We start from the raw sequence: 26,512 nt of genomic DNA, 5'->3' as shown, positions 1-26,512 counted from the left end.
GGTGTTTCAGGGACTGTTTACAGTTGTTGACGAGCCCCCGCCCAGTAATGTTTCATAGGACTAAGAAGACCAGATAAACGGGAAAGTCTTATGTATAGGAAACCACAGATACACGACCTTCCTCCTCCCCATCCTGTCTGCCTTCTAAGAATGCCTGGGAAAATGATGTCACACAGAGAAGAGATCTACTACAGAAGGTACTAGAAAGCAGCAGCTCAAGAGACTGGCAAGGTGGGGATGGGGTTAATACAGCAGGATTACTTAGGTGGCTTTCCACTGAGGGGGATGTTTAGTTTATTTTCATCTCATACTTTTCCTTTAAACATTCCCTCTAAATATTTAAGTTTTAGGAACGTGTTTCTACCCTGCTGGCCTTAGTGGGTGTCGGTCTTTTGGCCATAGTTATCTGCAACTTCAAAGATGTGGTCAAGCCAGGATGGAGTCCCCATAAACTTGACTTTGCTGGAGACCTGGAGTACCAGGCCGAACTTGTGCTGTGTAATATAAAGCAGGAGCTATGTTAACCTGAGGTTGAAGCTGATTGAATCCAGAAGATAAAAAAGAATGACGGACTTCCGTTTGTATGGTAGCCCAATTGTTTGGGGCCATTTGTAATGTCCATGCAGCATTCTTATAACTTGACGACAATATGTCAGGTTAGCATAGTCAATACTTCATAAATATGATGGTTTTGGAATCAGAACCTGGGAGTTTATAAAACAGTTCTTCCTGCCCAACCCGCCTCGTTTACAGGTGATACAATTAGAGGCCCATTGCAGTTAAGTTACTCAGCCAAGGTCGCAAGGCAGCAGGGGCAGGCCAGAACTGAAACCAGAGGTTCTTGCCTTCTTATCTATCCTTCTTGTGAGGAGAGGGCTGTCTTATATGCCCTACATGGAGGCTTAGGTGTGTGGACGGTTTAAGTTTCCACCAGAAGTGGTTACACCGGGTTTCATGAAGAAGTGAGCTTTGAACCACCAGCTCTGAAGTCACAGCGTACTAAGAAATCAGATATTTATTTAGAAATAAAAAGCAGTAGTTTCCCCTTAACGTCTCATACTGTCATCTCCAGTGAGACCACACACAGCACACACCTTTAGTCCCTTTCCAATTGGCTATTTTCCCCACTAAGAAATCAAGGCTACTGAAGATACCCAATGAAAAGGACTTCTAAGTGGAAAGGAATGATAGGTTTTAGGAAACTAAATAGTGGCAGCAATGTTTCTAAAGCTTGATCTGATATTTGAAATTTGAATTATTATTCTTTGGATGTGACATTTCTGGTGCCCTGAGAGAGAGATGATTTTACTTACTAACAACAGCGTAAAGGGGTCTTTGAAACTTTCTTAGGAGAGGGACATCCCAGGAAGTGTTGTCCTGAACTGTCACATCCTCAGTGACAGACACAGTTTGCAAGGTTCCCTGGGACTTTGCATTGTACCCTTGACCAAGAGGTTCTTCCTTTGTGGTTTGTGCCAGGAAGATTTCTGATGTGTCAAAGCCGCCGACCAGTTAACTCTTTCAGAGGAAGTTATCTAAAGCCAAAACCCATTTCCTTAAAATGACCTTATTTTACTTGTGGAACCGAGAAAGCTTAAAAATAGAGTTGCTTCAAGCTCTGAAGCCGGAAAGTGAAACATAATCCAACATGGTTGCAGCTCACAGCCTGCCCTGGGACAGGGGTATCTGTTTATCTGTAATCCGCAAGCCAGGAAGGTCCCCTGTGCATAAGGGCTGACTTCCTGTGAGCCATGAGTAGCAATTGATGAGAGCCGGGTTATCAGTGAAGCCGAGTTCCTCTGGAAGCACATTTGATGGCTGGAAGAGGTGAATGCCCTTGGCCTTCCCTGCCAGCTCTTGCCAGTCTGCCCTGGAGAACCTTGTAGTACTAGCATGCTGGTGAGTGATTGCTGAGAACGGCTCCATCCTGCTCTAGTTTCATGATCTCCTGTGTGTGGCTGTGAACTCCTAGATGTAGGCAGTGAACACAGGGTCTGTATGTTTCACTCCTTCGTATGGCGGGGCTTTGGGAAAATATAACCAGAGCAGCATCTTCAAGCCTCACTTACACCATCGCCTCTGCCCTTCTGCATTTAGCTCTCTGTGCGAAGACGGTGGCTTGGGTAGGAGAGCCACATTCTTCTGAAAGGCGGCGTGAGGACAGCCAGGTGTACAGTCAAGTGGAGGCTGGAGGAGTGCCTGGGTTCCTTTTCTGCCTCCACCTGCCAGCTGTATGGCCCTCTTAACTAACTTTCTCGGGTGGGGGAGTATTCACAAGGGGGGAAGAAGAAATGAGTTGACATCTGGCCAATGCTCAGACCAGCGTCCCACAGAGGTGTGGTAGAGTTGCCAGGCCCTTTGTGGCCATCTCTTGGACTGTATTCTGTGTCCTGGTTTTTTGTTTTTGTTTTTTTTCCACTACCCATTAGTGTTCATTTCAAACCATTTGCACCTCTAACAATGATGGTGACTGGGATGGGGAGGAGTATATTCTACAGTGGATGGATGTTGCCTAGGGCCGTCACTGGGCCCCTGGTCTTTGTTACCTCTTTCTAAGCTGCCCATTGACTTGGGAGGAGAAAGAGAAGAATAAGTTTCTTATTGTCATAGTACAATCAGCAGTACTAAATGTTATGAATAAAACCTTTATTTCTCTGATGGAACATGTTTGTGAAATGTCACAAGGAATGCAGATTGTGCCATTAACATAGTTTCATGTCTGTACAGTAAGCCATGGTCTAAGACTCGGTCAGAAACTGGGGTGTCTTGGGTGCTGAGCTTTAACTAACTTGGAGATTCCTGGGGTATGTGTGTGAGGGCTGGGAGTGTGTCTTGCTCAACAGAGGCCTCCAGACTTCCCACTGCGCCGCTTCTTCTCATTGCTCTGGGTTGGGTTTGGGTTGGAGATGGTCTTGTGCAGCTCAAGCTGGCTTCCGGTTCTTTAGCTAGCTGCTCCTAGTCTCAATTCCTGATCCTCCCCACCACTGAGATCATGTTCCCTCTACCCGTTTTCCCTCTTTCTGAGGGCTTAGACTTGCAGCCTTGAAACACAACTTCTAACCAAGTGACTTGTAGCTCTTTCCCTGGCTTTGGAGTATGGTAAAATCTTGATTTGAGTTTTCCTGCCTTCCTGCGTGGGTCCCCCCGGGGGCGGGGGATTTGGGTGAGCATAGGTTGCCTCGAGAGCATTGGTTACCCCGGGTCTTTTTCCTCTTGTTGCCCTGCTCCTTTCTCAGTGGTCCTTCCACCTCACCTGAAGAAAGTTCACGCAGAGTGCTGCCTGACTTCCCAAGCCTTGGACCACTTCCCTAAGTGACTTCTGACTTTTCCTGGCACGTCGCAGTCTACCTGATATCCTACTTGTTCTTGCTTTTGCCTTTTACAAACCTTCCCACCCGGAGATGAGGGTAGTTGGTTCTCCATGTGCTCTCTGCAAGGCCTTTTGGATTGTAGAACAAACTGTTTGGGAAGAGATGTTTTCATTAGACGCCTACAATGGGTTTGGCACCCCATTAGCTCTGTTGGGGATGGGAAAGAAGGATGTGGTGGGGGATCTGCCCACTCTTGAATTTACAATCTGTTTGGGGATACAAGCTTTGCATACAGGTCAATCTGCAAGCAAGACTTTTAACAAGAGTGGGAAAGAAAACAAGACACATCTAGTCCTCTGTACAATGCAGACAGGAAGTATCATAAGAGCGAAAGAGAGGCACTAGACTGCACTGGGCTTTCACATCCAGAGGCCATGGGTTTTTCAGTGGCTGTTCTCATAGCATATCCATGTATACCTTAAGTGTTCTTGGGTGAATTCTGGCATGGTGATGTACACCTTGAATCCCAGCATTTGGAAAGTAGAAGCAGGAAGATGAATACCCTTCCATGGTAGGGAAGCAGGAAGTCAGTTAGCATGAGAGCCACCAGTTGGACTGGTTAGTATGGGGGATAAGGAGACAATTGGATATGTTAGTAGAATTGGTCTAGATGTGCTTAGGAGAATTGCTGGGGTCAAGGTCAGTCTGGGCTAAAATGACCCTATCTCAAAAAAAGGGAGGGGCTCTAGAATAGGGATTGTTGCTTTCATGAACAAGTTAGGTAAGGGACAAATTGGAGGTAGGGGTAAGTCAGATGGAGCTGTGCTGGCAAAGGAGCTGGGTTTATCAAAAGAATGGCTACAGCCCTCACCTTGGGTTGTGGATGCCAGAGGCCAAGGTTCTCCTGTGTGTTGGATGTGTTGCCAGACATCCAACGTAGTCTAAAAAATCTACCAGTTTAAATTGTTGGTTTGATTGAAAAGGAAAATGTGCCGGCCAAACAAAATAGGTCTCTAGGCCAGATTTGGCTTAAGGGTTGCCACTCGGCAGTCGATGGTCTGTGGGATAATAATAGCCAGTGTTTATGGAGTGCCTGTGGGCATCGAGGGCAGTAGACTAAATGCCTTCTTCGCCTTAGCACGTTATCTGCATGGCAACCTATGAAGTGGGTGTTATTTCCATCCTTGTTCCACGCAGGAGGAAACAGGGGTTAAGGCTGGCTTAGGGCCCTGGGAATAAGTGGGACAACCAAAATTAAACCCAAGGAGCCTGGCTCCAGAGTCTCAGCTTATTTCCTCTTTGTCCTCTGTGGCCTGGCATTGAGTTAAGTACCTAGCGGGAAAGCAAAATACCTGTCCAAAAGAAATAAGTTAGTATTTTACCTCTGCAGGTTAAATAACCTTCATCCAAAGTGCTCAGGACAAGAGGTGTTTATTTGGGACTTTAAGACAGCCACTTACTGCTTAGGCTAACCTTCACTTAACTGTAGTCGAGGGTGACCCTAACTCTGGCCTCCACCTCCCACGTGTTGAGATTGCAGGAAAACACCCTACCTGGCAGGTCGCGGTTTGTTTGTTTGCTTGTTTGTTTTTAATACAATGATATTTGCATATAAATAATGAGATGATTTTAGGAATGAGACTCAGGTCTAAACACAATTTGTGCTGTCACCACAGCTTTAAGGTCATTTTATATATTGTTTTCAATAATGTGTAGGAAACCATTTTATGTTGTGGAATTTTCCACTTGTGAAAACATCTTGGAACTCACAAAGTTTCAGATTCTTAAAGTCTTTCAGATTTTCAGATTAGGGATGTCCAACCCGTTGTAAGTTTAGCCTAAAGCATTTGATCCAGGTAAAGATTTCCAGGTCCCATCCCTATCCTTAGTCGGAAGTGTGACATCTCATCTGATCTTGGGAAGTATGTAGGCAGCGAAGAATACACGTTAAGGTTCTCCAGCAGGCAGGAGTCTTGATTAGGATATATGATGCCCAACCCATCATCCATTGTAGAGAAGAACAGACCTAAAGACCTTCGTCTGTGCCTACTAGCTTCTGGATTTCTAGGTCATTGCAAAGCAAACCATCCAAAGATGCGTTCAGAAAAGCACAAAGGTGCCAGGCATGGCAGTGCATGTCTGAATGCCAGCTCTGGAGAGGCAGAAATCCCTGGAGGTTGGTCTTTGGAGTTCATTGGCCAGCCAGTCTAGCCCCCTTAGTGAGCTTCAGGCACCGTGAGAGACTCTGTCTCAAGAAGTAATGTAGACCTGGTTAAGATGTCCCCTGTCCTTATTACAGCACTCGAAACAGGCATATCTCTGAATTCCAGGCTAGCCAGAGCTACGCAGTGAGACCCTGTCTGAAAGAAGAGGAAGAGGAGGAAGAAGAAATAAAGTTGAGAGTGGTCAAGGTAGACACCTGATGGCATACTTTGGCATCTGCATGCATCCAGTCACACATATACACCTCCAGGAATACCCAAATCATACATAAAATTTGCCAGATGACTGACATCTAAGCTTAGGAGGTCAAACTGGGCAAGTTTGCTGTGTCAAGGCACCAACACCAGCTGGATGCCTTGGGTGGCTGGCTTGATCTAATTGTAGGCTTTCTGTTCTGTTGGTCTGGTCTCCAGGAATGGATAACCAAATGGACAGAAAACTGGACTTGATTTGGAATAGAGCTGGGGTGTGTTTTTGGGGACATGGATACTATAGAATTGACATAACTGGAAGAAGGAAGGGGATGGAGACTACAAGATCATTGGCTCATAATAATAACTTCTGGGGCGGAAGAATAGTTGCTTAGCACACCTTGGGCAGCGCTGTGTGGAGAGAACGCCGGGTGGTGGGGAGGAATATTTATGATGGGCTTTCTAAGGGTCTGGGCCTGAGCCCTGGAAATATTTGTGGCCCTGGTCTGAAGGTTATAGTAGAATTGCTCAGAAACCACAGGCCAAAAACTAGTCTCTAGTTTTTGTAGGGAAAACCACATAGATGTAGTAGCACAGAAACCTTTTGTCATTTTGCATCTCTGTGTGATATGAAGACAAGTCAGATTCATCAGGTTGATTTGGTGGGGGTGGAGGGATCGATACTGTCAGTGCTCCCAGAGACAAGCCATCATATGTTATTTATGATGCTTTACCAGATCTGCGCCTGGCTGCTAAGTTATCCTGACAGAGCCTAGGTTTTGCCCTGTCACAAAACACAGTGCCATTTGTAAGGACAGGGCATATAATTACATCGGAAACCAATGTGGCCCCTTCATAATTTACTATGTTCTTTTGATTTTGCTAATAAGGCAAGAAAGAAATAATCTCAAAACTTTATCCTGTATCAAATTAAAAATTTTAAATGATGAGGGTGTTTTGGAGGATAGAGCCAAGTAGATTCTAAATATCTATAATTAATTTTTAAAAATATATAACCATGTTGGAGCCTGTTTGCAGCACTGCTTGAATTGACTGATTTTGATGCTATATTGGGGAGCAAAGTGTGTGGCAGTTACATTGATGATGTCATATGGTTGCCAGCAGTTCTTATTACTGCCCTGCTTGTTAGCATTTCAGACACCCTGATTCTGGGACTAGTCTTTAAAGTGAGTATTCGCCCTGGAGACCCATGACACATAGCAGTGGGGTATGGTAGGAGTATGGGACTAGGTGATCTGACTCCAGAAACATGCTTTCCCACTTACCAGCGTGTGACCTTTCACCAGCTCCATCGGTGAGACACACTCACCTAAAATAGTGGTCCGGTCTCATTGGCTGGTTGGCAGGATTAAATGAGAGATAATGTTGATAGGAAGTTTGTACTTGAGGGCACCCTCCCAGGGCACCTTCCACTTCCCAAGGTAGGAAGTGTCTGGTTTTGGCCTAACGTTCCAGGAAAACAAGCTATGTACAGTACTTGGTTGAACACTGCCTTTTGGTGGTAGTGGTGGTTGTGTGTGTGTGTGTGTGTGTGTGTGTGTGTGTGTGTGTGTGTGTGTTTCCTGGTACTCTGGACAGGAGTGGTGTTCTCTAATGATGAACATCATGTACAAGGTAGTGAGGAAAATAGCAGTGATGTTTCTCAGGCATCTGAACTTGGGAGACCAATGAGGATCACAAAGCAGCCTTGGAAAGGTTTAAAATAGACTGGGTTCTTAACCCTGTTAACATCTGGACCAGATACTTTTTTGTTGAGGAAGATAGTCTTGTGCATTTTGGATACTTAGGTATGTCTGGTCTTCGTGCTCTTAGATGCCAACAACACCCTGGCACATGTCACAGTCAACATTGGCCTCACACATTGCTAAATGTCCTAGGAGCAAAACCATGACTGATTGAGGACCATTGGACTAGACCTTGAAGAAAAGGAAGGTACAGTGATCATAGGTGGATCTCCTATATATGCTGTGAATATTTTTCTTAGCGTATTGGTGTGTGTGCCTGTGCGTGTGGAAGGCAGAGACAAGTTCATGTGCTTATGTGTTATTCCTCAACTGTCATCTCCTTTTTTAAAATTTTAAGACGGTCACTCATTGGCCTGGAACTTGCTAAGTAGGCCACATTGGCTGGCTGTTAATCCTCAGATCCACCTGTCTGCCTCCCTAGAGCTAGGATAACAAGCATGCTCTGTCACACACCTAGCTTTCTTAATTCAAGTTCTGGGACTTGAACTCATCCTCAGCCTTGTATGGGAAGCACTTTACCAGCTAAGTTATCTCCTGGTCGTGTGTGTGTGTGTGTGTGTGTGTGTGTGTGTGTGTGTGTGTAGTTTTAATATTTTAAAGTGTCATAAATTTGCAAGCAAATGGTTCTTCATCCTGAATCTTCACTTGGAAATGCCCCGCTGAACACTATAGCTCTAGCCTCCTGCTCCCAAGGCTGGTAGATGGTATTTGTGTGGCTGACTGAAGCTCTGTCACTTGGGAAAGAAAGGCTCACCATCTGCAGTTTGGAGAAATAACTTATTTATCAATGACTTAGCTGGACAAGTAGGAGAGGCCCACTCAGATCAACTACTCCACTTTTTTAAGCCCAGCTCTGCCACCTTACAGTTTGATAGTTTGGGCATATACCTTCTCTCTACAGCCTAGTTCCTCCTGTTACATGAGAAAAATCCTAGTTCCTGCCTCCTGACCTTCTTAGAAGGATCACAAACAGTTAGGATGGTTAAGTTCTAGCTGCCGCTTTGCCCATGGCTGAACACTCTGAAATCTTTGTCTTCGTCATCTACAATGGCATTGTTATTTAGGCAGGCTTCCCTTTCAGGCCAGCTGAGCAGTTAGTTAGCAGCTGTCCCCTTGGCATCTCCAGCTTCTGCAGCAACTAATGCTTCGTGTATTTAACCTTCCCTAGGTGGCAGTGTCAGCCGCTGGGTACATTGAGTTATTTACCTTAATTGGCAGGTGTGACAGAGTGACCTGTGTGTCACAACACCGCAGTGTCAGAACACATGGAATTCCTTATCCTCGTGTGCCCTTATAACTAAAGAACAATTTGCCCTGTAATAAATACCCGCTTCTGTTATTGTTTCTGATGCATCTCCTGAATTGTGGCTCATGATGAGGGGCCATAAGCCAGCATTATCACTTTGGAACTTGTTGGGAATGTTTTCATGTAGGACCCCAGGACCTATTGAGTCAAAAACTTGGGTGTCAGGGCCAGCAGGTTATTTTGATTACTGGTACGAGAGCCAGTGCTTGGGAAAAGGGGCCCTGGGAGGGGAGGGATGGCCCAAGGCTTTGATTGGGCCACAGTGTTCCATGGTATCAAATAGTTGCTTGTGTGGAGAGTCTCGTCTAGCATCAGAGTTTACAAACCTGGGTATGTGGAGGCAATTCAAAATGGTGACACTGTTGTCTCTTCCTTGTGCGGACTAACCATGCTTTAAGTGGGATGACTAAAATGGTTTCCAATAACAGAAAGTCTTGGTCTTTTATTGGCTTTTCATCAGTAAACATGAAAGTACTTTCTTTGCCTGGACACACACACACACACACACACACACACACACACACAATTTAGAGATAAAATTTAATGTAGCCTAGGCTATCCTTGAACACCACATGGTCAAGGATGGCCTTGAACTGCTGCTTCCATCTCCTAAATGATAGTTACAGGCCTGTAGTATGTTTGTTTGGCCATTGTTTTTCTTATTTTAATTTCTTAACTGCCCTTTTATCTGTTCCCATTAAAAATTTTTATATGTGTAATCAAATTGCCAGCCAAGCACACAAGGCTTATTTGGAAGTGGAATGGTGGCTCTCCTTACATGTTTGTGAGTTTGGGTATTTAAAGATATTGTGAGGAGTAATGAAATGGTAGAGCATGGGAAAGCAGCCAGCTGGGAACTGGGCACGGGTGGCCGCAGGATAAATGCAATTTCTGCCCCATCCCAGTTAGCAAAACCAAGGCATTAAACACACACCACAGTTCCTTGTATGAAAACTTTGGGGTTCAGTTTGCATATTCATTACTGTTGTATAATTAAAATGAGAAGTGTAGAGCGTGAACTTTTGATTTAAGACTTTTTATTTTATAAATAAGAAAAGGGCTGGAAATATGCTAGCCTACCTTGTATAAGGCCCTCATACCTATCTCTACTACCACAAAAGTGGGGGAAAGTTTTTTTTAAAAAAAGAATGTTCCTTGTTTGTTTTTTTTAAATGATGAGTTTGTTTGTTATAAGAAAAGGTCAAATCTGATTGGCAGAAATACTTTACTTAGCTCTAGCCTCAAACATGAATGTCAGTAACCTGTCCATCCAAAAGCCATCATTTAATTTACCAGCGTGAATTACCTCCACATTAGGAGGGGTGTTTGGGACCCTGTGTTCATTCTTTTTGAAAAGACAGTCTTGGCCATGCATAGGAAAGATAAGGGCTTTTCATGATCCAAGTGTGTCTCGTTTCTCTAGAAATGGTCTCTCTGCTGGTGGCATTCTTTCTTTTTCTGCCCACCTTGCGCTCAGATAACTTCTGGCCAAAGCAGTGGTTTGAAGTTTACCATTTGTGGGTTGTTTGTACTACAGGGGCCACGAAAGGAAGGCAGGTGGTGGTCATTTCTAGCTTCCTGTCTTGTTGAAGCATAAGGATCAGCTTCTGTCATTGGCTTTTCAGGGTGCCCTTTCTGTATAGAGAAGGTGACCTTAGACACCTGCCACTCATGAGAGTCTAGTTCCATTCAGCACTGCCTCTTTTCCTGAAGCCAGCCCTGGGGGCTGAGCTGGAGGCCTCTTCTCTTGACTTAGGGAGTAAAGAAATAAAAATAGAGCAATACTGTCTTAATATCAATGAGTTTCATAAATATTTGTCAGAACTTAGTGATTGGATTACCAAAGGGGTGAATTCTTGAGTCTTAGTTTTTATTTGTAATTACATTCATTTAGTTATTGTGTGTTGTTTGGGGGGGGGGTTGTTGGAGCATACCGTGGGGGACGTGGTTCTCATCTGGTGGGTTGGAGAGATGAAACTCAGGCCGTTGGGCTTGGTGGCAGTCACTTACCAGCTGAGCGGTCTCACTTTCATTTCTTCTGGTATGTGAGCAAGAGCGTGGAAATGCCATCACTTGGCTGTCCTTTTAAGTGGTTTTTGTGCCTGAGAGTGATCCCCCTTGGAAGAGGTGCTGATCCCATCCTGCCTTACAGACTTAAATGATGTTCATTGCTCTGGAAGATTGTTTTGTGTTAATCAGAGTTCCAAAAGCTGATAAATGTAGAATACATACTTATTAATTTACCTCGGGAAGTAATACTGCCAAGTGGACAATTACAGATATTTTCATGCTCATCAGAGGGAGAATAAATGAGTTGGATGGTCCCATTAGTACTACCCTGCTGTGATGGCTCCTTTCTAGAGTGGGCCTTGGAGGTGGAAGGACACTACTTAGTTTTAAGACATTGTTTTTTAAATAAGAAAGTAGAAAGTGAAGTGAAAATTTAAAATACCCTAGTCCTGCTTCTTTTCCAGAGGGAAACACAATAAAAGGTCAGTCCATCCATTTCATATCCACTTGCAAATATATATCTTATATAAAAGTACAACCGATTTTAAAATACAAAAGGAATATAAACTGGCTTGCAAATTCTACTCCACACGGTTAGACATCTTTTCTTATCAGCATATACTGATGTTTGTTATTCTTTATGATGGCCACTCATGGAATATGCCAGAAAGTATTTAGTTATTCCCACTTGATTTCTTATTTTTTATTCTAGCTATTACGATTTTTATACAGCGCTACATTGGTGAGCCACAAAAGGCCTTCGTCACCCCTTAATAAGGACACTGTCATTCATCGCCTGTAGCACAAGCTAACACTGTTGCCGCCACTGCCGCTGCTGTCCCTGCCATTGTCCATTGTGAAGTGTGTCGTCAGATGGCACTGCCATTGCTGAACATTACTGCTTGTACTTAACACACTTAGAGGGCAAAGGACCAGCACTAGATGTGGTCTTTTTATGCAGTCAAAAGACTTGGTCACCATGTAAGTAGAACTACACTTAAATTATTGATAAAAGGTTAGGGAGGGGCACAGTAACTAACTCAGTACAGTGCATATGCACAATATGAGGAACTTAATTGGGTCCCCGGCACCCACACAAAAAAGTCAAGTGTGGTCTCTACACTTGTAATCCCAGCTCTGGGGAAGTTGAGATAAGAGGATTCCTTGGGCACGTTGGCCTGCCAGCCTGGCATACCAGTGAGCCCTTGGTCCCAGTGAAAGGCCCTGTCTCAAAGACAAGGTAGAGAAATCCCAAGGTTGATCTCTGGCTTTCATATGTACCCTCACACATGAAGAAAGATGTACACACACACACACACACTCGCAAAGTATAATATAATAAATGTGTAGGTCAGTAAGTAATCATCTATTTTCATTATCAAATACTGTGTATGTGCACAGTTGTGCAGCTACCTCTGCTGTTGTGTTTCTGGCAACATAGGTTTGTTTATATCAGCATCACTAATGTCACAGGAGGAGTACATTGTGCTGGCATGTTAGGACAGCCACCATGTCACTAGATTGAAATTTTCAGCTCTGTTACAGTCTTGGGGTATCAGTGTTTGTAAGTGGTATGCACATTAACTGTATATTTTGTATGCAAATGTCTATTTCTGTATGTCTTGAGATCACAGGGCACATGCTTATTGGTGAAATTATTATGTAGTTAAAAGGGAAGTTTATTTTGTGGGGTAACTTACAAATGAAGGGATAGGTTGCAGGCTCTGGGAAAGGTATGGCGCAGTCCGGCCGTGTTCTCTGGAGAACTCTGCTCGGTCTACCTCCAGTGTCCAGGGTCCCAGAACTAAGAGAAGCCTCTCCTCTTGATCCTGGGTCTTCAGCCTCCTCCTTCAGCCCCACTTTGTGGGCGTGACTATTACCGAAGCTTCAATGGTGGTTGGAACTTCCAGGCCAAGGCTGGGATGGCTACCCCCTACAAACATTAGATATCTGGTGTTTCCCATGCTGCTCTTTATTTAACACTCCCCCCTGAGTGGTGGGTCTGTGGTTTAGAAGACAGGCTCCCATGTCCAAAACTTCCCCATCTGTAAACTCAAGCAAGGATACAATATACTTTTTAATTCATCTGCACTAATCACATGCAGTTTCTTTTGTCGGTACCCTCTAACCAATACCATAGAGCAGTGGTTCTCAACCTGGAGATCGAATGACCCTTTGACAGGGGTCATCTATGACCATCAGAAAACAAAGAAATTTACACTACGATTCTTAATAGTAGCAAAGTTACGGTTATGAAGTAGCAATGAAAATAACTTTATGGTTGGGGGTCACCACAACATGAAGGACTGTATTAAAGGGTCGCAGCGTTAGGAAGGTTGAGAACCGCTGCAGTAGAGTACCACCTGCATTAACATTGCATGAAGTAACGGGAGAATGAGTGCAGTTGGGGGGGGGGGGCGCAATACGGCACTCTAAAGGACTTAGCATCTTTGGATCTGGGACCACAGCAAGGTGGTGGTTCTTGAACCAGTCCCCGTGGAAACCAAAAAATAACCACACAACAAAGGCAATAACATCCTAGACATTCTTCTGGTCAGGGGAGTTGTCGACACAACACTGGGAGTTCTGTACCTTTTCAAAAACGGTGCAGTGTTGTTAGCTGCCAGAGAAGTGACAGAGACCTGTGGAAGGAAGATCCAGAGGTGCTGCTTCCCTGAAGAGGAGCCTTTAAACCAAGTTATTTTAAAAGTACCCTCATAATGGCCTAAGTAAGCTTAAGATTATGTTAGGCCACTTTCATAGTTAACTGGCTTCTGTTTGGGCATAATGGAAGCCTCCCCACTCACCAGGTAAGCTGGCCTCTTGGGTCCTAGTCTCTGGTGATTTCTGCTAGCTCTTCTTAGTGAACATCAGGAAAGTGATTTTCTTTGGGGACCTTTGGAGCTGACTCCCTAACAAGGCCCAGTGAGCTCCCATCAGGCTTCAAAGCAATCCTATTTATTAGTGGTATTGTATTGATTGTGTATGGAAAATGGGTCCAGAGGCCCGTTGGAGTAGTGCTTCCTCATCAGGACCTCCAGCCCACAAATAATGACACAGAGACTGATTATTAATTATAAAAGGTTGGCCGTAGCTTAAGCTTGTTCCTAACTAGTTCTTATAACTTAACCCATATTTTTTAATCTACATTCTTCCATGAGGCTCATTATCTTATCTCCACACTACCCATCCTGCTTCCTCCACATCTGCCTGGTAACCCCACCTTTCTTCCCAGAGTTCTCTCTCTGTCCACAAGTCCCACCTATGCTCTTCTGCTTAGCTATTACGGTTCAGCTTTTTATTACACCAATCACAGCAGTACATCTTCACAGAGTGTACAAATATCCCACAACAGCCTGTGACTATGAGTCTGTTTGAATATCTTGCAGAATAACTACTGAAACATGTATGCCCTAGAATGGAAATGGTGAGGCATTTAGTGGGCTTTTCATAATTTAGTTGGTGTAGAGGGAAGGTGTTTATTCAGGTTTGCTTTTCTTTTTTTTTTTTTTTTTTTCAAAAAATTGTGTGTGTGTGTGTGTGTGTGTGTGTGTGTGTGTGTGTGTGTGTGTGTAAGCCAGAGGACAGTCTTGAGTGTTGGTCTTCACTTTGTACGATGTTGGAGATGAGCCTCTTCCAAGAGCTTCTGGTTGTTATCCTGTCTTTGCCTCCTGGAGCAAGCTTTCTTGTTGAACTATCTTTGGGTCACAAGTCCCCAAATAACATGGGCACTTATTATTATTATAAAAGCTTGGTCTTTAGCCTAGGCTTATTTCCAACTAGCTCTTATAACTTAATCAAGCTATTTTTTTTTTTAAGTCTACAATGTGCCACATGGCTCCTTTACCTCTTCTTAGTACGCCATGTTCGACTTGCCCTGAGTCTGCTGGTAAAATCAACACGCTTAGATTCCTCCTCCTTGTGTTCCTCTCTCCCCAGGTATTCCACATATCCTCTCCTGCCTAGCTGTTGGCCATTCCGCCTTTTAATTACACGAATCACAGCAATACATCTTCACACAGTGTACAAATATCCCACAACAGCCTCCATCTCACTGTAGGACATTGGGGTTATAGACACACACTACCAGGTCCAGGTCGAGGTTTACCTGGGGATTTGAACTCAGTTACTCACAGTGGCAGAGCTAGTGCTCTTATCCACTTAGCCCTCTCTGCAGTCAAAGTCCTTTAATGCACATTTTATCAACATTTAAATGTAGGTGCTTAAATCAATCTCGCAAGCATTTATAAAAATATGGTTTTGCTTCACTTATTTATCAATCCATATTGTATGATTTTTGTCTTATACCATAGCAGGCACTAGGAGCTAAAGATGCAATTCCATGGTAGAGGGCCTAGGGGCCGGGCATGTTCAGAACCCTAGGTCCCATCCCAGCACTAACAAATAAAAAGAAAGCTCCTAATCAAAGCCTTCATGCATTTACTGTATGACTATGATACTAATTTTATGAAAGCCTAGATGGTTTCCTAGACTGAGGACCTGAGTGAGTATTTGTTGTTAGCATGTTTCTTGTGTCTGCAGTCAGGGTTGGGATGTCTATGCTGTTCTCAGCTTCCCCATGTGCAGTGTCTGTCAGATCTCCAGCCAGATTCACATTGGCCATAGGTCAGCCTTCCAGGGCTACACCCATGGTGATCACTGGGGCCTGTGCTTCTAGAGTCCTGACCTAGGCTCAGCCAACTGGGCTTTCTGTCCTCCCAGGGGCTTTACTGATACTTTACATGTCTTCTTTCTCATCCTCCCTTCCCCCAACACAACTGCCCTGGCATCCTGGCTTTTTCCATTCTTGACAAATGATCTGTCCACTGTAACTGTAGCTAAGCTGTACTGATATCTGTTGAAATTAGACCTAGAATCTAAATGTGGCTTCATGAAATGATGGGCAAGACATTTTTCTCTTCCGAGAGTCTGGTTTATTGGCATTCAGACCACCTTCTAGTAGCTTCTGAACTGAGATGTTGAGAGAAGAAATGGAGTAATGTATCTGGAGCATATTTGGAATTACAGTTCCTGTGAGGCCCAGTGTTGGGTTTTGTTGTTGCAGTGTGACACGGCAGGGAGCAGTGTTCCCTGTCTGCATTCTCTAAACACACTGACTGACTTCAACTTGGTGGCATCTCTTCTGTGATAGGAATCCCAGGTCTCCTGGTGCCCCTTCTTACAGTCACTCCAACCCCCGATGAGGCTTTGGAACCTCAAGATTTAATGTCTTACCAATACTTTACTGACTTAGCCAGACTCTGTATTTGGTTATTTCTCCCAACAGTTCGAAACAGTAATGTGGTTCTTGAAACTATTTCTGTGCAACACAGGTCCTTGACATGTGTGGCTCCGTTTGTCCTGCAAGACTGACCACTATTTGCATGATTGGCTGAGACACTGGGGGACCACTTGGGGAAGGAGGGTCTACTGGGTCCTAGGCAGTGGTATGGTTTGCTGTGTAGTCAGATGGGATGCTGGGCCCAGATGTGGACCTGTGGGTTCAGGGATTTAAGGCCACCTTCCACTGGGTCTGTCCACAAAGCCACAGGGAGTTTTCCTCTTCAAGGTGGTCACTTCATTCTGCTGCTGAGTTCTAGAACCTGCCTTCAAGAGCTCACTGAATGACTCTGTTCTTAGAGATGGCGTGAAGTACTGAAATCTTATTTTGAAGTTGTAGGTGAGGAAAGGCATAGAGGTCAGAAGTAGACTCTCACCCAATCCCCAAAGAGAAGGTGGACATCAGAGTCGCTTGGGTTTAAGATCTCGCATGCCGTGGGAGCTACGGCAAGTCATTTTACTTTTCTAGCTGTGCGGTATCTGTAATGTGGGGCCGTTAATGACCTGCCTCTTAGGGTGAAAAGGAGGTGGACTGAAGAAGAGGGGGTGAGTGAATCACCAGCAGGCGGGAGGATAGCTCAGTCAGTAAAGCGCTTGCCTTACAAGGGCAAGGTCATGAGGTGAGCCCCAGAATCTACATAAAAAAGCCAAGCATGGTGATGCATACTTGTATTCCCAGCGCTGGGTGCAGAGGTAGGAGGATGCTGGGGCTCTCTGGGGGCTGGTGTACTTAGTAAGCTCTGGGCCAAAGGGAGACCCTGTCTTAAAGAAAATAGGGATGATGGTACCTCAGGTGGTCCTCAGCCTCTACAAGCATGCACACACATGCACAGGTGCATATACACACACGTAATTACCACACACAAGCTTTTTTAAGGAAGGATCCATAAAGTTGGTTCCTGCTGTGGTGAGCAAGCAAATGAGTAAGGTCAAAAGCAGGCTCTTTGATCCCTTTCCTAGAACACATTGTGTAAAGGGTAGATACCTCTGTATTTAAATATACTATGGCTATATGGATAATTTGGGCCAAATGACTTTGGTGCAAATTTTGTTGTTATTGGAAGTTGCCTTGCAATGATAGTTTAACTATTTTTAGAATTTTCATTTTTATATGTCTGATGTTTTGCCTCCCTGCATATGTGTGCCTAGTGCATAGGCCAGAAGAGGCTGTCAGATTTCCTGGAACTGGTGGTTGTGAGGTGCCAAGTCAGTGCTGGGAACTGAACCCAGGTCCTAACCATTAAGCCATGTCTTGGAACCCTCTAGCTCTCTACTGTGGTTTTTGTTGTTGTTCTTGTTGTTTTGTTTGGTTTTTGTTTGTTTGTTTGTTTGTTTGTTTAAACTCTAGGACCTTGGGAACATTTGATTGCTAAAGCAGATACAAGGTAGCAATGGTCCTCCTAGACCATTGGTTCTCAACTGGGGATGGTTTTACTCTTCAGGTGAATTGAAGTTGTCTGCAGACATTTTTGATTGTTGTAACAGGGTGTGGCAGATGCTACTGGCACCTGACCGGTGGCGTTCAGGAATATATTTAGACAATCTGACACAGACAGGACAGTTCCTCCTTACAGTGAAGAGTTACCTAGTCTCGTGTCAATACAGTAGTTCTCTTGTAGCCACAGTTTGACTTTCTGAATTTTTAACAGCCCTTGGTCAAGAAAAAGTATTAAATGGGATATAATAGAAATAACCAGCCGGGCGGTGGTGGCGCACGCCTTTAATGCCAGCACTTGGGAGGCAGAGACGGGCGGATCTCTGTGAGTTCGAGGCCAGCCTGGTCTACGGAGCGAGATCCAGGAAAGGTGCAAAGGTTGCACAGAGAAACCCTGTCTTGAAAAGCAAAATATATACATATACATATATGTGTGTGTGCGTGTGCGCGTGCGTATATATCAGTGTGTGTATATATCATAACCATTTTCATAAGTTAAATATATACTGTTAATGAGAAACATGATGAAGTGCTACTTCTGAGTGTAGTTCCTTCATCCAGCGTATAGACACTGTATAAGCTACCCACCCATTGGTTACTGAGTCGTCTACTTAGCAGATTGATTGCTTTCATAGTATTTGTGTTTAAGACAACCTAAATGACTTAATAATGGCCTCAAGCACAAAACTAGTAATTGTGGCAACTCAGATTTGCCAGAGAGAAAGCTGGGAAGTGTTTCCTTCAAGTGGAAAGGGGGAGGTTCTCAACTTACAAAGAAATAGCGTGCTGAGATTGCTGCAGTCCACAGTAAGAACCAATTTGTAAAATGGTGAACAAGGGGACAAGAATGCTGGCTTTGCTGTCACACGTCAAACTGCCAAAGTTACAGTCCCAGTGCTTGATGGTGCTCGGATCTGATGGAAAGGACGTTAGATTTGTGGGTAGGAGGCACGAACAAAGTGTTCTGACTGACATTGTGACATGCCAGAAAGCATTGTGCTTGTATGCTAACATCTGGAAGGGGTCTGTGAAGCAGGTAAAGGATGGCTAAACGGATGGGAGCGGATTACTTGTTTGTTGTAGTATTGGGGCTTGCACTTGCCCTCTGGTGGCTAGTGCTTGAGGTCTGGTGTCACGACCACTCCATCTTATTTTTTGAGACGGGACTTCTCCCCAAACCTGAAACTCACCAATTCAGGTTTCTACTCCCAAGACTGGGATTACAGGTGCATGCCACCACACCACACTTAACATCTCCAGGCGTAACTTTGTCTTGGATATTGTACTTCATAAAGTGTTAAATAATACATCTCAAGTAATTACTTGCCATAAGGAAGGAAATAATTTCTGAGAGCAATTTACAAAATGTGTTTTATGGTTACATTCATTTGTCTCACAATGTAGCTCAAATAAACTGGTGTGGTGTGACTTCCTGGGGAGATGTGAACAAATTCTATCTACTCCAGACAAGCAAAGATATCAAACCAAAGAAACATTGCCACCAAAATCGAGTTTGGCGGGCCAATTTGAGTTGACTTAAAGGCCTACAGGTGAAAGGTTCCTTAGAGGGACACAGGTGACTCAGCCAGCTGCCTAGCCGCCAAGCCCACCCCAGCTGGGGTGATGACTCACAGTAGCCACATTTGTGGAATTCTCTGTACAGCTTGCAGCCATCTCCACCAGCAACCTCCTTTTTTCCAGCAGCTCATAGCCTACCCAACCTCAGAGAGGGTCCCTCCTGAGTCTTACAAGTTTCTAACAGTTCCTGAGTCCCTCTCCTTTGTAAGGGAATGTTTCATACATGGACGGAATCGCTACCCAACAACCCGGGGCTAGTAATTACCTTTGGGACATCCAGAAACACTGTATTTCACCTGTACCTCCATTCCAGAGGCAAAGCTGGGCAGGAGAGAGAGAGAATCCTTTTCGTTGTTGACTTCCAGAGATTGCCTGAAGATCCAGTGAGGCAATGAGATAGGATTTAGACGCTTCACGTCGCTCGAGAATAGATTTGATTTTGGTGTTGAGGACCAGTTAACAAGTAGAAAAGGTAGATGGTGGCATAGAGATTTGTTTAGAAAAATACATAAACCTCCAAAGGAGAAACCCTCCAAGACAGTTCGCAGAAATCTGCTGAAAATGGGAGTGTCGAGACACAATGTTCTTCAAGTCTCCTCAGTGTAAAGACACCCATACCCACCTTGTGGGAGGAAAGCAGCTGTCACAGGCTGACACCAGCATCTTTACATCTTTGGGATTTCAGAACAAATCCATTGGTGGGGGAGGTGGCTCAGTGGGTAAAGCACTTGCGTTTGGATCCCCAAAACCAACATGTTCATAATCCCATTAGAGACACATGAATCTCAAGGGCTTAGTGGCTGCTAGTCTCCCCAGGCTCAATGAGAGACCCTGTCTTGAATTAAAAGGTAGAGGAGCTGGAAAGATGGCTTCGTGATTAAGATTGCGTTGACTTCCAGAGGACCTGAGTTTGATTTCTAGCACCCATGTGGCTGTTTACAGCCATCTGTAACTCCAGTTACAGGGGATCTGATACCTTTTTTCTGGCTTCATTGGGTATCAGGTATGCACTTGGTGCACGGACATACAGGCAGGCAAAACAACCAACCACATTAAAAATTTAAAAACAGTAAAAGGAGTTCGAGGCCAACCTGGGCTACCAGGTGAGTTCCAGGAAAGGCGCAAAGCTACACAGAGAAACCCTGTCTCGAAAAACCAAAAATAAAAATAAAAACAAAAAAACAGTAAAAGGGGTTGGGGATTTAGCTCAGTGATAGAGCGCCTGCCTAGCAAGCGCAAGGCCCTGGGTTCAGCTCTGGCAAAAAACGAACAAACAAACAGTAAAAGGTGGAAAGCTTTCAAGGTAGTTCAGCATGTAAAGACACTTCCTCCAAGCCTAACAGCCCAAGTTTGGTTCCTGGGATCCACACGGTGGAAAGAGAATACCGCCTCTTGGGATTGTACTTCACATGCACATCATAGTACACAGAGAGAATAAATATTAAAATTGAAGAAGACACTTGAAGTTGACCTGTGGCCTCCACGTGCATACACCAGACACAAAGTGAGTCCGCTGAAGAAACTTGCTAGCTTCTGTGACCTTAAAGATGTTTTTGACCCTATACTGTGGCCTGCTGACCTGACATTCCCTCTGGTTCCATATCATCTCCACGGCTCACTTCTTTTTCCAGGCAGCTCTGTGCAAGTGGAGATTGTGTTTCTGGTGCTGACATCAGGTGCACATGGTCCCTGCCTAGTGGTACCACTGCCTAGTGGTCTCCCCAGTAGCTTCCTAGTGTCCCTGTCCGCTACAGCATCCTTTAAGTCTTGACAGTTGATGCCTCAGGAACAGCCTCTCTCTCTGGGGGAATGGAAGCCGTTGGGTGAATGAGTGATACTTGGGGGTTCTTCTTGGAGAACCTTAGCAGAATTAAGCCACTGTTCCCTCTCTCTGCATCCTTGTCCACATACTTCTAAATGTTCACCTGCTTTCTGAAGCCTCAATGTCCAAAGTCATGGTGTCACCAGGTTGGTGTCCTCTTGGCTTTCGAGTGACTGCCCACTCCCCAGAGCATCACCCTGCTATGCACAGGTGCCCTGACTATATCCTTTCTTTTCCATGAAGACCAATCTCAGCCTTACAACATGCCCCATAGACTTTTATAACTTCCTCTCTTTAAAAGCGCTGTCTCCAAATGCAGTAACATTTGAGGTACAGGGGTTGGGACTTAAGCATTTGGATTTGATGGCGGGGCACAGTTCAGTTCCTAAAACCTATGAAGAATTTGAGCTAGAGTATATGCTTTCCAACGTAATTATTTGGCTTTGCTGTTGGGGTTGGATTCACCGAACTTTTTCTACTTTATCTGAAGTTGACCTACTTTAGTGGTCTTCACTTGAGTCTGGCCTAGGAGAAAAGATGATCCTACTCAGTAGCCATCTTCTCTTATATTTTTGAGTGTCCTGCACGAGTTCCCCTCTACTCTGAATGCTCTGATCTGGGAAGGCCTGGAAGGAGAGTTGCTGCCGGGCTGGAGAAGTACAGCACCTTCACAAGAAGACAGGGCCACGAGGCACGTGTCTCCAGAACACAGTGGCTGGAGACAGGCTTTGTGACACATGGAACTTAGAACTGTAGTGCGAACTTTGCTTCCCTGGGGTTGTGCTTATGAAGGAACGGCTAGGGTATGTGGTGGTTGTGGTTGAGTGTGGTGATTTCTGGAACAGCTTTGGGTCCAGAAATCCTCAGCTACATCAGCATGTGGCCTGTGGTGTGAAGGATGAATGATGGAGAGAACAAAGTAGCAGGAGCAAAAAGGAACAGGGTCCCTCAGGGCCTCACAGAGACCTGGAGCTTTTGTGAGGGAGTGTTAAACAGATGGAAACAGTTGGAAACAAGGAACGTCGGGGAAGGGGCCCATACTACAAAACTGTCCAAGGAAGCATTGTGGGTGTTGCCCTGGGTCCTGCCCTGGGTCTTCGCACTCTCTGCTCCCTCTACCTGGCACAGCCTTGCCTCACTCACACCTTAGTGTCTTGTTGCCACTAGTGAACCTTCAGAAGACCTCTCGCTGCCGCCGTCCACTCTACATCACTATCTTCCTGTCATTCACCATCTGAAGTCAGAGTCTTAACTGACACCTACTTAGTGCTCCATCATTATTTGCTAAATGAAGTCATCCATGCAGGCAAAGCACCCATACACAAAAAAATACCTAAGATTTTAAATCACTTTTGGAAACAAAACAATAATATGTTGTCCTAGGTAGCGTTGCTGTTCTGATGAGACATCATGACCAAAAGCAACTTGAGGAGGAAGGGCTTGCATTTCCACGGCATAGTCTGAAGGGAGTCAGGGCAGGAACTCAAACAGCAGGATCCTGGAGGCAGGCTGCAGATGGAGGAGTGCTACTTACTTACTGGCCTGTTCAGCATGGCTCGCTCAGCCTGCTTTCTTATAGATCCCAGGGCCACCAGCCTAGGGGCTACACCACCCACAATGGGCTTAACCCTTCCATCAATCACTAATTAAGAAAATGCCTTATAGCTGGATGTTATGGAGGCCTTTTCTTATTTGAAGTGTCTTTTCAGAGCATTTCCCTAGTGTGTTTTATTTTTCAGTGTGTAAAAACATTAGGCCTAGAACACTGCCACAGTCTTTGCTAGATGGCCAGAGGGGAGAAAGCGGGGATGTAACTCATCTGGTACAGAGAGTGCCTAGCATGCAGGAAGCTCTGGGTTCAATCCCCAGCACCATATAAACCAGACTTGGTGCTGCATATCTTGGGATCAAGTAGGATTAGAAGTTTAAGACCAGCCTGAGATAAATTAGACCCAAATCTGGGGTAGATCTGTGTAGCACAAATAACCCTGGTTCCTCGTCTTAATGTGTTAGTGAAGCTCCCTCCTCACTGCTGTGGGCTCATCCTTCCCTTTTGAAGTCCCTTCCATATCTGTCTGCTGCCGAGTGGATGGGAATGATGAAGTTCAGGTCGAGGGGCTGCTCAGCTCTCGGGACTGTCGGAGGGTATCCAGGCTTTGATGAAGGAGCAGAGAGGGTCTTGGACAGCTGGTCAAAACAAGCCTGTCCTGCCTTGTGGGAGGGACAGAGCTTTCCAGATGATCTTTTGGTTAAGACCTTAATTAAAAACAGCCTTGGTCCACTTGTGGCAAGAATTTATTAAAGGAAAATAACCATGAGCGAGTCAATGTTGTCTCTCAAACAGAGCGCCCACGTAGGAGTCGTGCCTTAAATTCTGGTGAACTAACTCAAGGAACCAAGCCACCGTGGACTGGTTACTTAACAGTTCGTGATGCATGTAATTAGGGGGAGAATTGATCTCTGAGATCTAGGAATCTCTCAACTTGAAGACACTATGATTTGTGGCTTAATTAGAAACTGTGATATCATGGTGCCAGGAGGAAGATGCATAGTACTTAATTTCCCCTGTGCCAACCCCATCTTAGACTCACTGAGTGCCTCGATGTATCCGTGGAGTCTTTGTTATTACTGGAGGGAAGTCTCTTGCTTGTTCTCTGTAAACTAGAGAGAAAAACACAGATTTTTTTTTCTACAGTGCCGTAAAGTGGGAAGCAAAGCAACCCTTCTGTTGTGTTTGGATCTGAGGCTTCCCTGCCCTGACACCCCATTCACTGCTGCGTGCTTTCATAATGCTTGTATAATCGTCGGTGTGAATGAGCACTGGGGAATGCACTGGGGGTGACAGTGAACCTCATCTACACTCGTAGAAAGGAAGCTTGACAGATGCAAGGAGAGTGACCCGCTGCGGGCTCTGGCATCGGAGAAGGCACAGTAACCATGGTGCCAGAGCCGGAACCCGGCACCAGTTGCAGATGGGTGTGGCCTTGAACTGAGCGAGGTCCCTCTGGGTTTGTCTGTTCCTCCCTGCCGCTGTTCTTTGAAGTCTGTAAGTGGTATGTCCATTTTACAGAGGAGGAGCTTGAGGCCTAGGTTAGTTACAACATGCTCAGAAACATGAAGAAAAAAAATGGCAGCTACCCCAGACTTCTTGTTGTGAGACTTGGGTGTTATTATTTGGTCTTTTATATTGATGGTGAGATCAGAACACTTGGAATAACAAAGGCAGCACTGGGGAAGCAGAGAGGCCCCGTGTGTGTGTGTGTGTGTGTGTGTGTGTGTGTGTGTGTGTGTTAGTTTTTCAAGTCAGGTTTTCTCTGGAACTCACTCTGTAGCCTAGGCTGGCCTCAAACTCACGAGATCCGGCCGCCTGCCTCCGACTCCTGAGTGCTGGATTAAAGGTGAGTGCCACACCTGTCTTGTGAGACCCCCATCTTTAAACAGACAAAATCTATGACAACAACAACAACAAAAAGGATAATAAGAGGGCAAGAATATTACCGGCCAGTTTGTTCTTTGAAAAGGGAAAGGGGGTGTGTGGTGGTGAGCATTACTAAAACTTACTGACTTGCTGGACAGACAATAATTCAAGTGACATGGGAGGTAAGAATTAGCTCTGTTGAGTATATAACAGTAATAATTGCTGTTTTATTGTGGTCTTTCTTGGCTCCCTGGTCCCTTCCAACATCCTCAAGGAAAAAGACAGCTTTTCCAACTAAGGAATGCTTAAGTCTTTGCATACTTGAGATATCGTCCAGACTCTATCTCTGTTTATTCGATGACTTCCCACAATAGGAACCCTCTTTCCCTCCCGTCCAGACAACAGTAATGTATGACTTTAATCCCAGCAGAGGCAGATGGATCTCCGTGAGTAAGAGGCTAGCCAGAGCTGCATTGTGGGTTTCAGGCAAGACTAGGAGCATCAAGACGAAGGGAATAGCCACACTGCCCGGGGTTTAAGTTGTTCAGTTCCAGTGGCCTTCTGAAAAGGAGAGTCCTGGGAAAGCTTAATAGTCGGGTCCACTTACACAGTGGGAAAATCTTTCAGACCTTTCAGAACTAAGAGTTGGTCTGTGGGGCTGGGGAGATGGGCCAGTGGGCAAGAGTGTGTGCTGTGCCAGCATGAGGACCTGAGTTTGAATCCACAGCACTCACATTAAAAACTAGGCATGACCAAATGTGCCCGTAAACTCAGCTTGGTCTTCCTGGCCTCTGTGGAGCACACATGTCCACATGCTTACCTCACCAAGTGGTCGGTCTGCTGAGAAGGTGGCTCAGTTGGACCAAGCCTGTGTGGTTTGGTAAAGCCTCGGGGCAATAGCAGCTCTTTCCGGTGACTGTCATTGACACGGTTTGATAGCCTGTGACAAGACAACACCAGCCTCAGAAATAGTGTTGGCTTTTTGATGCAGAAAGAAGCCATTCATGCAGGGCATGAAAACTGGCCTGAGTCAAGGTTGGAAATACAATGAAACGACCCAGTCGTCCACAGAAAACGTAAAAATTGGGGTTTTTAAAAAAGTAGTTTGTTCCTATGGTATTGATAGGTTGTTCTGCTCAAGTTACATAAAAGCTATTTTTATTCAGCAGAGGGGAATGAGAAACTTTGGAGCAAAGACTCTGATGTCCTATTTCAATCTGAGCATACTTGAGGAAACACTAAAGCTCATTCCATATCCTGCTGGGGAAGGGGCTGGGAGTTGCCTGTCTGGTCTGCCCTGTACTGGCTTGGTAACTGGTCCAGCAGAAAAGGCTTGCTCGGGGCCAGCCAGAGCTTCTGTCATCCCCACCCTCCCCGCCATCTGCACCCAAGCGGTGCTTGGTTGTAAGATTTATTTAATGACATGTGCGACTCTGAGACTACTCATGTTAGTGAATACCGCGGCTTTGGCCAGGTAACGTGATAGTTTTTATTTGCTTTAAGTTAACGTTAGCTTCCAGTGTGGCGTGATGGGAAAGGGCACCAAACAAACTTGGATCCAAAGCCCCAAGTTCATGTTTCAGCTCTGACATTAGCTTTTGCCTGAGTGCATCTGTGGGCTCTGTGTTTTCTTGATCTGTGAAATGGGAATCGTTATGCTCATGCACTTTCTCTTACGCACTGACAAAGGGCTTTGTAAACGTCATAAGTCAACAGGCAAGCCAGACGGGAACGTATCAAGCCTGTGCCTTTTTTGGTCCACCAAAAATACATGCTTGCTTTCAATTTTTGGATAATCAAATTTGCATAATCTCTCTCTCTCTCTCTCTCTCTCTCTCTCTCTCTCTCTCTCTCTCTCTCTCCTTCCTCTCCCCCCCCCCTCCTTTTGTATTTCTGCTTGTTGCTTGTGATGGGTTCTCATGTTGTCCAGACTGCCTCTAAACTCCCCTGGGTTTTGGATGCAGACCTTGAACTCCTGTCCTACTGTTTCTCACTTCCAAGCACTTAGATTCCAGGCATGCCTCATGGTACCCTCTTCTGTGTATATTTTTACCCAGTATTTTTTTTCTCTATGGAATTCTTTATGTTGGAAGTTAGGGTATTTCTCTAACT

General features: G+C 45.0%; 1 protein-coding gene across 2 annotated transcripts in view; it reads left to right on the top strand.

Moving 5' to 3' along the window:
- The window catches only part of E2f3 (E2F transcription factor 3), an 82,622-nt gene that overhangs the window by 3,486 nt on the left and 52,624 nt on the right, over positions 1–26,512 (top strand). The window lies entirely within an intron of this gene.

This window comes from Onychomys torridus, chromosome 5 (genome assembly GCF_903995425.1).
Source record: "Onychomys torridus chromosome 5, mOncTor1.1, whole genome shotgun sequence".
Taxonomy (NCBI): Eukaryota; Metazoa; Chordata; class Mammalia; order Rodentia; family Cricetidae; genus Onychomys; species Onychomys torridus.
This window is presented reverse-complemented; position numbering and strand designations above follow the sequence as displayed.